Raw genomic sequence first — 13,459 nt, 5'->3', positions numbered from 1 at the left:
TACAGTGCAGTGTCACGACTGTTCTCCTTCTCACTTGTTATGGAGGAAATCTGCCACTGCTGTCATGGAGGTCTGACGCAAATACAAGCTCAACATCATCAGTGACATTTTCCCAGAATGTAAAGGGTCTTGACACAGTGATGAATATTTACAGATGGTGGTAACCTGAAGAGCGACTCAAATAACCCAGAGGAGTTAGGAAAGACAGGTTGGAAGTGGGCAGCCACCGCTGGTCACTGAGTGTACTGGTGTGGCCTTCATTGAAAGCTTCGCTCCCTCAAGTGCTCTGTGCTCTGGGCGTGTTTGGTTTGTGGTTAAAAATGCAGCTGTGCTTTATGGGACAGGCTTAAATGCTGAGCTTCAATGTAGCATTTGAACTGCTCAAATTCAAATTCACCGAAGGAACAATAAAGGGTCAATCCTCAACCATTTTAGGATTGTACATGTCAGATAAGAGAATTTAACTTTTTTTTTTCTTGAGCTTTATTTGACAGAGACAGCTGAAGAGTGACAGGAATGTGTGTAGAGAGAGATGGGGAATGACAACTGAGCTAAACAACACCCTGAGAGCTAACACTTCATAATAATCTCTGTCATAGTTGGAGTGCAGGGTGTGCATTCAGCCTCAGAGGGTTTTAAAAGACTTTGAGCAGTGCAGGGGGAGCGGTGGACAGAGAGGCTGAGTGGACTGCTCGGAAAATGAAATGAGAAGAAGCGAGTAGAGAAGCTGAACCCAGATCAGATTGTGGAGAAGCTCACAGTGCATGAGGCTCACAGACTGACGTCCAGACAGGTGAGTAACAACACCACTCATTTATTGTTGCAGCTCTTCAGAGGAGAGTGTCAGCAACCACAGTGTTGCCTAGCAACATATTGTGAGTGTGTGAGCGTTACATGGTCTGTCTCTCTGTTGGCTTAAACTGTATGGGATTTAGTGGCATCTAGTGGTGTAATTGTTGATTGTGACCCCATCGCCTCATCGTCTCTTTTCCAGTGTGGAGGAGAAAGTATGGTGGCTGCTAAATGTTTTTAAAAAGGGGAATGGTCCCTTCTAGAGCCAGTGTTTATGGGCTACTGTAGAATATGGCGGACTCCATGGAAGATGACCCGCAGCGTCAGTCGGTATTACAGGCTCATACTAAGGTAAGGTCGTTCAAATAGTTAAGCTGATCTCATTTGAAATGAAAACATGTATATATATTTAAAACAAATGCAAAATTGTAGAAATGTTGACCAGAGGAGTCAGAGAAGGAAAAGGTGGATTAGAACGACATAGACTACTCCACAGACCAGCAGCACCCCTAGTGGTAGTAACCAGTGATTCGTGTTAACAACTGGTCACCCACTGATTTGGCTACGACCCCCTCTCCATTTAATGCATTTACTGCAATGTGATGTTTGCTCTCTCTCTTTTTTTTAAAAGTTGAATTTCAAATCAAATGTTTCGATAGTCAGATTTATACAGAACATTGAGTTTGAAACTCAAATTTACAACAGTCAAGGTCAATTTTCATCCAAGGACCAAGGTAGAGCAAACACACCACTGATTAGACCTCAAAGTGTCTCTGAAGGTTTCAATGAACTTTATTTCAAATGTGCTGTGACTTCACTTATCATGTATCCAAGATATACATATAGAAATAAATGACTGAGGAGAGAATACATTTGAAAATGAAACTTCAAGTTCAAATGCTGAAATATAAACTCACTTATGTTTGGTACATAAATATCTATCTTTGTTTCTGCCCATCACTGAGCTCTTGAAGTGCACATAACCTCCCTCCTCTACTTGACTTGTTAACCAAGTGGATTTTAGAAACAGCATTTATTTGATGGTGATGATGAGGCTAGTTTGGAATCACCAGTTACCCAACAGACCTTTAGACAAATACACACAACTTTACAGGCAAATGTATAAAACAGGTTTTTGAAAGGATGAACTGTTACTGGCCCAGAAAACTGTCAAGTGAATCTGCCTCACGATTGGACCACAGTTATATTACTGCACACAGCTACTTTTTCATCAGTGAATACAGTCAGGATAAAACTTCAATATAGTGTCTGTAACACACCTCAGTGCATAAGCTATATTATTATTGTTATATACACGAGTTAGTCATGACAGAAGTTCAGAGAGAGTGCAGGAATTGCTGTCTCCAAAAAGTGACTGAAGTGACTGTGCCACAAATGGAGAATCTTCCACATCCACAACGTGACTTGTCTTAGAATTGAGAATTTTTGACACCTCCAGTTTCCAGCATGTCAATAAAGACTCTTCTGTCCTGGTGAGGTTAGATAAGTAACATCGGAATATCTGAGGTGTCTCATTTACACTTCAGAAACATTGCGATCACAACCCAGCTGCAAACAGCAGGAGCAGCCATGGTGAAGGAGTCAAACAATCAGGGTCGCTCGCTCACTTCAAACTTTATTTATAAAGCACATTTAAAAACAACTGAGGTTGACCAAAGTGCATGTACAGGTTGATACAAATAATATACATATAATACATTAGGTGCAATAATTACAACGGGTTAAGACAAATGATAAGATACTTAAGTTTGGTTAAAAGCCAGGGAGAAAAAGTTCGTTTTTAAGGAGGATTTAAAAACCTCAAATGATCCAGCAGATCGGATGTGCCAGGGCAGATTATTCCATAGCCTAGGGGCCCACACCCACACATCATTTAAATTTGATATTTCACAGTGATGATTATTGCGTGTAAATGCATATGACTGCATTACTATGTACAGCCAGATGAACCAGTTGTGGGCCCAGTGCTAATGTTCGCCTTTGGGCCCCTTTTGATCCCTCCAACACCATCACATCCCACCCTGCCTCCACCTTGGCACCTTGTAGTCTTCCTGTTCCCATTCATTTTAGTGCACCAGCACGCTATACATGGCTCACACAGCCAGAAACCAACTGGCCCAGGGTTTAAGTGTGTTTGTCTGAATTATAATGAAATAAATGTGTTTAGGAATTCACACCATGTGAGCACAATATAAACTAAAATAAAGTCTTCACTGCAGGACACAGCCTTTAAACATAAGGCAAAGCCTTTTCAGTATTTTTCTAATAGTCTTGTCAATAAATTTAATAGAAGCACCCAAACAAATAGTGTATGTCTCAAAACTGCATATCTTACTCCTCTGGGCCATAGAGCTGAAATGTTGCTGGACATACACTGAATGTGGATTAATATAGTGGGCTTCTGCCACGTGCTGGGACCCACTTTGTCCGACTGGCAGTAAACCTGTTAAAATGCACTGGTAACTGACCATTGATAACAGCCTCTGCTAGCTGATTTTTACACTGTTTGTAAAAATAAGGCATTAAAAAGGGCAGTATGCTTTGGAGAGCTGCCAGCTTCTATTAAATATGCTCAAACATGCAGTAACACCTTGTGCTTTGATCTGGAATTCAGGCACAAATTAAACTTCAATTAAAAGGATGAAGCATTAATTAATCCTTTTTTCTGGCAGTATAGCAGACCTTGAAAACCATGTTCTGTACGTTTATGTTAAATGGCTCCTAAACATAGAGAGCAAAGCTGGAAATATGCACAGCATTAATCGTGCGAATAACTTTGTGGCGATATGGAGAGCTGCTCGTGACCTCCTGAGGTCAGAGCTGTAGCTCTCAGGTCTTTTCCAAACACTCCTACACAACCCCAGAGATGAGCCTTGACATGAGGTCAGCTCTCACCAGCCCTCCAGGCTCCGCTTCACCTGTCCTCTTGATCAACACCATACACTGTGGCACTCTGTATGCACACTGCTGGTACTGATTCTTAGCTGACCTGGACCTTCATACAACAGACCTTCAGCTGTGCCCCAGAGCCTACACTGAGCCCACAGATCACCAAACTGTAATAAACACTTGAAAGTGAAGAGAAATGTGAAGCAGGGGAGGTTTACAGGATAGCTAATTAATGAGAACATGAAAACTGAAAGGAGGAGAACTTTCTCTGTGGTCTCCTCTGACATGCAGGAGAATGTCAAAGACAACATGAACCCAAACAAACCAAACTCATTGACAAAATGACCTCGTTTACAACTTCACAGCAAAAGAAATCCTGTGCCATCATTTGTACCATCAACAAACACGCATAAGGGGAAAATACAAATTATTTGAGTACCTGTGGGTTCAATGTAGTATTTCTGCGGTGGGCTGCTTTCCTTATGATCTGATATCACTAAGATTGTCATAGAAATGACATTTAAATAAAGTGGAATGAAACACATCTCATCTTTCTGGTTTCTGGTCAAGTTTGTGTGGGTGGGGGTGGCCTGCTGGAACAGTGTACTGGTTTGCAGTGTTCAGCTCCTCAAATGTTATTTAAAATGCAGAACAGATTAACTACCTGCACAGCCACATGAGGAAGTATCAGTGAAAATGGTCGAACTGGCCTCTTCGGTGTATTTTGTTCTCTTCATACTGTTGTTTAATTAAAACAGGAAAAAAATTATTAAAGCTTGATAGTTTGGTTAAATTCAGTATCCCATGTCAAAGAAGGGACAGATGATCACCTGCAGTCACATTCAAACTTGTCAGCCTGGAAATAAAACCTATAAATGAAAGTCTGTATGTGTTGCTGAAACATCTAAAGCTCCTGTACATTTGCTGGTTGTGTCTTAAAAAATGATTTTGCTTGATGTATCATGTTTGTCTTTAGTGCTGTTTTTGCACCTGATGCATGTCACTGATTATGAAGCAGAAAAATTTGAATTTATTTCATCAAAAAACTTCCAATCTCATTATTAACCCCTATGGACCTGTAGATGTACTGTAACATAATAGATTTATAGTTATAGAAATTATAGTTTGAACTAAAAAATAAAAACAGATGATCAAAGCAGCAGTAGTTGCCGTGGCAGGTCAGTGGCAGCTGTGCCACAGCGGCAGCAGTTGAAAGATTAATTAAGAAAACTTTGCAAATTAATGCAGAAATCATGTAATGGAAATGCCACTGCCAGCGAGTCTAATACAACTCTGACAACTGTTTAGCTGAGGCTGCCACTGGAAGTGCCACTACTAGCAAGCAGTTCTTCTCTGTTTCATGGAGGGTGGCAACAAATGACCACTATGTTACATGCTCAAAAACGTAGGTGCTGATTGGCCGAAGAGGCGTCCTGTGTATCTGCACTTGATTGCTCTGCCTCAACTACCCAGATGTTTGTCACAGAACACTGAAATTGAATTTTGAGAACTGAATGTTCAGTTCCAAACTAATAAATTCAATTTCAAACAATACAACAATACAAATTCAAATTATGTGATTCAGTTTTTGAATGTGATTATTTAAGTTAAGCAATTCAAATATAAATGATTTAAATTCAGTTTCTGGTGGCACATATTTCAGCCCATAGGTTTTGCAGATGTATACAATTGTATTAAAACACTTACAAAGAGTTAAGTATATATTTTTTCTTTGTAGAAAAAAAAAAAGAAAGCGGTCATTGATACTGTTGCATACCCGAACAACTTATATAAAACTAGTACAGCCACAATGAAAATAATTAAATAAATAGGACTAGGACAGAAATAGACAACTGACAAAACAAAAAGAAAAAAGGAGAGAAGAGAAACACAGACACATCAGTCAGGTAATAGTAAACTGCAATAGACATAGTAAACATCCCAAGTCAGAGTAGCGGCATGCAAACCTCATCACAACAGAAATAACATTTCTACCTCCATTAGCTGCTTCAGTCGTGTCAGTCAGGGGTGAGTGGAAGATCTGTCTTAACAAATTGAAGGAATGGGCCCTTTAATTTCCCAAATTTACTGGAGCAGCAAGTTAAGGACAGTCTAATTTATCTAAGAAAATGAAGGGCGTCGCGAATCCAGCAGGTGTGACAGGGTGGCATTGTTGATTTCCAATTAATTACAATTAATCTTCTGCCTAGCAAGGTAGCAAAGGCAAGTACATCCTTTTTGGACCTAGTAAGTGAAGGAGAGGGGGGTGGGGGGCAACCCCAAATAATATACACTCAGAGGTAGTTGGGGAAAAAATATATCCAAATGCTCTAACGGTATTAAAAATCTCAGTCAAATAATTATAGAGATGGACAATGCCAAAACATGTGTATAAGGTTTGCAGGAGATTGCTGACACCTATCACAAGTTGGAATTACACCATCATAAATCTTCCAGTCGAGCTTTAGTGTAATAGGTACGGTGTACAGTTTTACACTGAATAAGACTGTGTATTGCACAAATATAAGATTTATGTACCCATCTCAACATCTCTGTCCAGACTTTCTCTGATATCACCAGCCCCAGGTCCTCCTCCCAGAGTGACTTTATTAAGCCTAGGGGCTCTGAATGTAAAAGATTAATTTGATTATAGATACGAGTAGGGATTGGTGTCAGGAAACCATCCAAAGTTGAGTCAGAGGGTAAATTAGGAAAGCTAGGAAATGTGTTATGAACAAAACTGCGGACTTGTAAATATCTACAGAAATGCTAGTGGCTTCGGTCTTTGCAAATATTGTTTGCGCAACCTAGGAACCTTCACATTTCAGATAAATTCTAAAAATCAGGCTATATAGTTTATGGAAAAAAAGACTGAGGGAGGAAGAGTGGTATGCACTGGAACAGGTAGGAGAGTCTTGGGAGTACAGTCGTTTTAACAGAGTTGACACGTGCAATCAAAGACAGATTAGGCAGAGACCATCGTTCAGAGTCTTTCTGGATTCGGGTCAATAGGAGGGCAAAGTTAGCTTTGTAGGGGTCTTCAAATTTGTTCGTAACATGGATTCCAAGATATACAAAACTATATTGGGCAACTTAAGGGAAAGTTTTTCCAGGGGATACTTCTTAACAGCAGGGTTAATGGGGAATATTAAATTTAATTTATATCCAGATATTTGACCAAATGAATGAAGAGTAGCAAGAGCAGCAGGAACTGAGACAGGCAGGATGGAAACATAAAAGGAGGTCATTACGTAAAGGTAAACACTCAGCTGAATATCATTTCTAAATATGCCTGTAATAAGGCGGTTAGACCAAAGGGCTATCGAGAGAGGTTAAATAGCGATTTCGAATGATAGGGGACTCAAAAGGAAAACCTAGTCTAGTAGAGCGATAGAGGCGAAAATATTCTGATTGGATATTATTCATCCTGACTGAGGCTTGTGGGGCTGAATAAAACAATTTACAGTAATCATGAAATAAAACTATTCTTAAAACCAAATTTCTCCAAGACATAGAAGAGGTAATCCAGACTAAGAGGGGAGGTGGGAGGGAGGGATATGTTAAAAATGTTTGCACTGTTCGACCTTGTAATGTGAAATCATAATTTCAATAAAACAAAAAATAAAAAAAAAGAGAGAAAAAAGAGAAAGAGTGCGTTATTTCGAATGAACTCTGTTTTGTTCAAGGAAACGATGGAAGGGAGTGGATTCCAGACGTAATGCTTATAATTTGGATAAATTTAAAATCAATATTTAATAAACTTATTGGACGATAAAGGTGCAGGCTAACAGGTCTATTTTTTTTTTTGGGAGAAGGGAAATGGAGGCTTGATTGAGACTTTGAGGAAGGAGCCGGATTCAAATGATTCACTGAATATATCCAATAACAGAGGGGCATGTGGCCCAGGGCTTCTCTCATTTTGTAGAGACGATGCAGCTGTATTAAGTTCAGTAATTGGCCTCTTTAACTCTTCCGCAGCTGGTTGATCGAGTAAGGGAATGTCCAAACTTTTAAAGAAACTGTCAAAATCAGGAGTGGCATCTTGATTAGAGACATGTAAAATTCCTTAAACACATTCATTTTCATGGGTTCAGTGGTAGTACGCAAATTAGTTTGAATTTGTGTGATATGGTGAGATGTTGATACCTGACGTAATTGGTGTGCTAACAGTTTACTAGCCTTATCTCCATGCTCATAGAACTGGGACCTTGTTTGTAGGAGAAGTTCAGTGGTACGGTGTGTCGCCAGATCAAATTCTGCTTGTAGACAGAGGCGCTCTTTATATAGCTCTGGAGTTTTTTTAAGTAGTGTACAACCTGTCAAGTTCAGTGCCTTTCTATTCTTCTGACCTCTCAAAGCACTTTTACAGGACATCGCATTCACACACAGTTATACACTGATGGCGCAGCCTTCAGGAGCAATTTGGGGTTCAGTATCTTGCCCAAGGACACTTTGACATGCAGACTGGAGGAGCCGGGGATCGAACCGTCGATCATCTGATTAATGGATGACCTGCTCTACCTGAGCCACAGCCGCCCATATCTTGTATAGGAGATTATCTTCCCCTGATGTATGCCTTTAATGCCTCCCATAGTACTGAGGCAGACACCTCGGGTGTTTTATTCAAGCTCACAAAGAAGTGAGACAAAGTTAACAAAATCATTTAAAAGGCGCCATGGCGCAATGACTAAAGTTCTTAAAGCATATAAATAGGGGCGTGATCGGAAATAACAAAAGCATCATATTTGCAAGTAGATACTGATGAGAGCAATCTATTTCATGAGAAAAAAAATCCCTCTTAAAAGGGTTAAAAAAAAGTATTAAGTATTAAGCTGTGTGAGGACAAATCAGGGAGAGTTAGAAAAATGCATTTAAAGAAAACATCACTGTCATAATTGGGAGCATAAATATTAGCCAAGACCACCCGGGTGTTATGAATCTGGCCAGAAACTATAACATATCTACCATTAGGGTCAGAGATAGTACTTGTGTTGTGGATAGGGTCAGAGATAGTACTTGTGTTGTGGATATCATGGTTCAACTGAAGCCACACAAACCAGGAAACAGGTTGCTTTTCTTTTAGTTTGTCTCAACTGTCTTTAGTGCTGATGTTAAAGTGCCATGGTTCTAAAAGAAAGGAAATGACATGTAAAGCATGCCTGATAAATGCAACAAAAGACTATTAATACAATTAATATTCTAAACCAAAAATGCTTAAGGCATCATTCATAAAGTAAGTGAAACCAAAAGTTTCTCTCTAAATTTGGTCATGTTATAAAATAATGTATTGAAATATGTTAATACTTACAATGAAGCGAGTTAAAGCACACATGGCAAACTGTTAAGCACCAACACATGCAGAGTCTGGAGACAGCAGAAGCAGAAGGCCTCATCCAGGCCTATATTTATATGTGGGAGGATCAGTGGGATCTCCATCCCACCTGACGCTCCTCCAGACAGGACTGAGATTGCAGTTTGTAACAGCTTGAATGCACAATGTAACAAGATAGCTGCACCCCTAGATTTGCCTTGAAATTTAGAATGATAAGCCTGACCAACCCATCTCCTCCTCAATTTAGAGTGGTCTGAGACTTTGAGGTGAGTCTCTTACATGTACATGAGCACCAAGGTGGTAAAGATGGCGCAGTATCTTAGTTCATTTTATAGGATTATTGAGCCCTTTACAGTTGAAACTAATGGCACACCCACTAGATGATGTTACATTGGATGGAGTCATAGCATTATATAATAATGATGATCTAAAGCAAAACCGTGACTGTTACGTGCCTGGCCGCAATAGGTGTGTTTTGTGTCTCTCCTCCCCCTTCCCTGTGTTTTTTTTTACTAGATGATTGCAGCAGAAACACTTCTCAGCTGTGAAGGCAGGCTGCCACTGCTGATTATTGGCTCCTCACATTTCCAGCTGGCCTATGGTAAAGGAGAAGGCTTCTTAAAATGGAGGATGTCGCCGGCCTTCTCCCTCTTTGCTCCTTTTTTCCACTTGTGCTGACCTTGTTTAATCTTGTCAAACTTTAGAGTTGTTAGAGGTGGTGGGGGGTTGTTTTTGCTTGGGACTAGGTAAGTTGGGGTACCCTGTACATTCCACACACGTAGGCATTGTCTTTGTTAACTCACTAGGATTATTGGTTGTGCCACATTTTGTACTGTTCTGAGAAGTCTTTTGTTAGTCAAGTTAGGCATTTTGTTTGTGTTTCTTTTCTGTAGCTCCAGAGAAGACAGTCCTACTTCTGTTATATTAATTTCACTTTTTTTGGCACAATCACCCTGTCCCATCCTACCCCACCTGAGTATCTTTTTGTTTGTTATAAATAAACCTTTTTTTTCCTTCACTACCACCAAGACTTTGAGGTTAGTCCTAGTGTACGTAACAGTAACTAATGTAAAACAAAAAGGAGAGAGAAACTGATAAACACACATACCTATCCCTTCCCACCCATCCATTCACCCACATGAACTTTAGCAGAGGCATCCCCCCAAAACGAGATGCGTGCAGTGTACCCCCAATCTGTCACACCTCTAAAGAAAGCCTATACTAAACTACTACAGCGATACATAAAACGATCTTATTGAACAATACAAGGGGGAAAAAAGACAAACTTTCAGCATCTCACAATCAATTGTGTCAAACCAATAAAGCGCCTACGCTGCTACAGTTTCTACCTGAGGTGTTCCTGTACTGTATTCCATTCAAATTGTCACCATGAGCCAAGTTAGGGAGAATCGAGAATGAAAGGAGTAAACCAAAAAAACAAATCAGCGTCACCTCAGAACCGTAGCTCACTGAACTCATTATGAAAACAAGGCATCCAGGATGAGGGGCAAATGTAGTCCAGCAACAATAACAGCCAGATAGCAGGTTAACATGTCAGCTATATAGCATCAGGGGTGACTCCCTTTAACGTTCTTCTCAATGAAGCTCAACGACAAAGTGGAATCCTCAAACCTGTGGGTCTGTCCACTGGGCAGAGTGATACTTATGAGGAGCACCTGAGTGCACAGGTGAACAGAGTTGGCTGATGAGAGGAGAGTGGAAAATTAGCGGCAGAGCAGCAGAGGGATGGATTGTGACATTCACAGGTTCACTCTTATTCAACTTGACAATCTTTAGATTTTCATCCTCTGAAGTTTCTCACCTGACGTCAGTTTACCGTCAAATTCAGGGATACCAAATTATGGAATAGCTTTTCCTAGCCTCTCTATAAAATGTTACAGAAGATGTTTATAGCCCATTGAACTGCTGTTTTGAACACACACACAAACACACTTATATATCATGTTCAGATTTTTGCTTTTGCCATTATTATTGTCTTAATAGCTTGTTGTTGATGTTATACATATGTTTTTCTATTATCATTATTTTATGTAGTTATATTATTCTCTGTATGTCATTTTTTTGTTCTTTATAAGTGTAAAATTTTAACTATAGGCTGAGGCTTTAAATAAGCCCATCTGGGTTTTTTGCCTCCCCCTGCACTTTACATTATTTGTTATCTTTGCCATTCAAATCAAATCAAATCAATTTTATTTGTATAGCCCAAAGTCACAAAGTACATTTGCCTCAGAGGGCTTTACAATCTGTACAGGGAGTGACACCCTCTGTCCTTAGACCCTCGGTTCCAGTGAGGAAAAACTTGCCCACAAAAAACCTTTAACAGGGAAAAAATGTGGAAGAAACCTCAGGAAGAGCCACAGAGGAGGGATCCCTCTCCCAGGACGGACAGACGTGCAATGGATGTCACGTGTACAGGACAAATCAACACAAACATATTGTACAATTACAATGACTGACAAAATGACGATGAATTACAATGAATGATAAAATGACAATGAATTGCAATGAATGATAAAATGACAATGAATCACAATGAATGATAAAATGACCACAGTAGCAGTGGAACCTGTGATTTCTATGTTAATTTAACTGTGCAAAATAAATGAACTAAACTAAACTAAAGCCCCACTCTGAAAACCTCCTCTTCTTCTTTCCGGTGGTCCAAAACACCTGATAAACACTGACACTCCCCCGCTGCTCTGAGCTCATGGTCCAGGCAGCCCAGCTAACAAACTGAGCTATCATTAGCTAACAGCAGCTACAGTTGGCAGCAGTTTACTTCACTGTCCATCAGGAAACTCTGTAAATAAATCACAGAGAGTTGAGGTGGAGCAGCCAGAGGACACCAGCGGGAAAAGCAGAAAACATTTTCTTCATAGAATATTATTCAGTTTGACAGAGACATCATCATCATCATCATCATCATTAGGATTATTTAAGTATTTCTGATTCTGATTTACAGTGTAGCATCATGATGATTTTAAATCTGTTGATTTATAGTTGAAAAGTTACATAATAATGCTTTAATTGTATATATAATCCATATTACATGGCCACCTTTGGCTTCCATACATCTGGAACTAAATGGTGTACTGGTTGAAAAGAACCCACCACAAATTATATAAACAAAGAAAAGAGGTTTTCAATCACAGGAGGAGACAAGAAGTACAGTCCTGTCAACTCCTGGGAGGCAGCATGAGTACCACTAGATGTTTAAAGCCCAATGCATCATTCAGGGTTGCCTGTCTAAGTGCAGCCCTGTTGCAGGCAGTGACCTCAGGCCTCCAGGTTGGGTCACATGTTTCCCCATGGTCTCTTCACTCTTATTGAAAAAGAACTCCTTTGGAGCGGCTCACCCTCCGAAGCAGATGACAGTTCAGAGGGGCTGTCAGCCGTTTGCTTGACACAAGGTCAGAGGCAATGACTGCGAGTCAGCCAAAAAACAAGACGGACTGTCAGGCAAGGAGCCCGTGGGGAAAGAAGGAAACAGCAGCCACATTTGGAAGGGTAATGAGCTCGGTTGCAAGGCAGCCAGGAGAAAACATTGAAGGCATTGCATGTTTTTACAGCATCTTCTTGTCACTGTCTCTCTCTGGGGGAAAGGTATGCTCGCCTACCGAACCATTGCTCCCTCCTTCCATCATGTTAGTCCTCACCGCTCCCTCCCTGCCAACAGAGATGTGCTATACTGGCTGAAAGGCCAATTTCCATCATTCAGCTCATGAATACTGAATGGCCCCAAGTAGTTTTGATTAAGAAGGTACAAAGGTTGCAGACAGTAATCTGCAATCTTTCACCAGTGAGAGAGGGATTTCGAGAAAAACAGGCCAGAGGAAGAGGAGGAATAAGACGGATTGGAATAATTCATGTTTCATTTTTAAATTATTTCAAACAGACCGAGGCTCTGGCTGTTTAAGGGAATGGAGCTTTTTCATTTTATTCCAGACAGAAGTAAAATATAAGGTATTAACACCCGAGAGAATTGCCTGAAATTGCCATTTCTCCATCCTGGAAGTGCTGAGGCAGCACAGCAACTTTTGACACCTGAGCCTCTGAGCTGTGGTATACCGTATGAGAGGTGAAGCTGAGCAGCCGCCTGCCTGCTGTTTGGGGATGTTCTCTTATAGAAGAGCCACAGTGAGGGAAAATTCACCATCATTTACCAGCTCCACAGATGATCTGACCTCGCCTCAGGTTGCCTCCTGCTGGCTTTTGCTTGTCAGTGGGACTACACTGCAGGCAGGGAGCCTCAGATGAAGAGCAAACAGCATGACACCGACCTCCCAATCTCTGCACATTCTCTGAAAAGTTACAGAGGACAGCTCCTCTACTATTGGCTGGCAACTGATGCTTAATTAATGAATTAATAAAGTGTCGAGAAGTGAAGGAAAAGTTAAATATGTA

The sequence above is a fragment of the Larimichthys crocea genome, chromosome VII (genome assembly GCF_000972845.2).
Source record: "Larimichthys crocea isolate SSNF chromosome VII, L_crocea_2.0, whole genome shotgun sequence".
Lineage (NCBI taxonomy): Eukaryota > Metazoa > Chordata > Actinopteri > Sciaenidae > Larimichthys > Larimichthys crocea.
The sequence above is the reverse complement of the archived record's forward strand: the minus strand, read 5'-3'. Positions refer to the sequence as shown.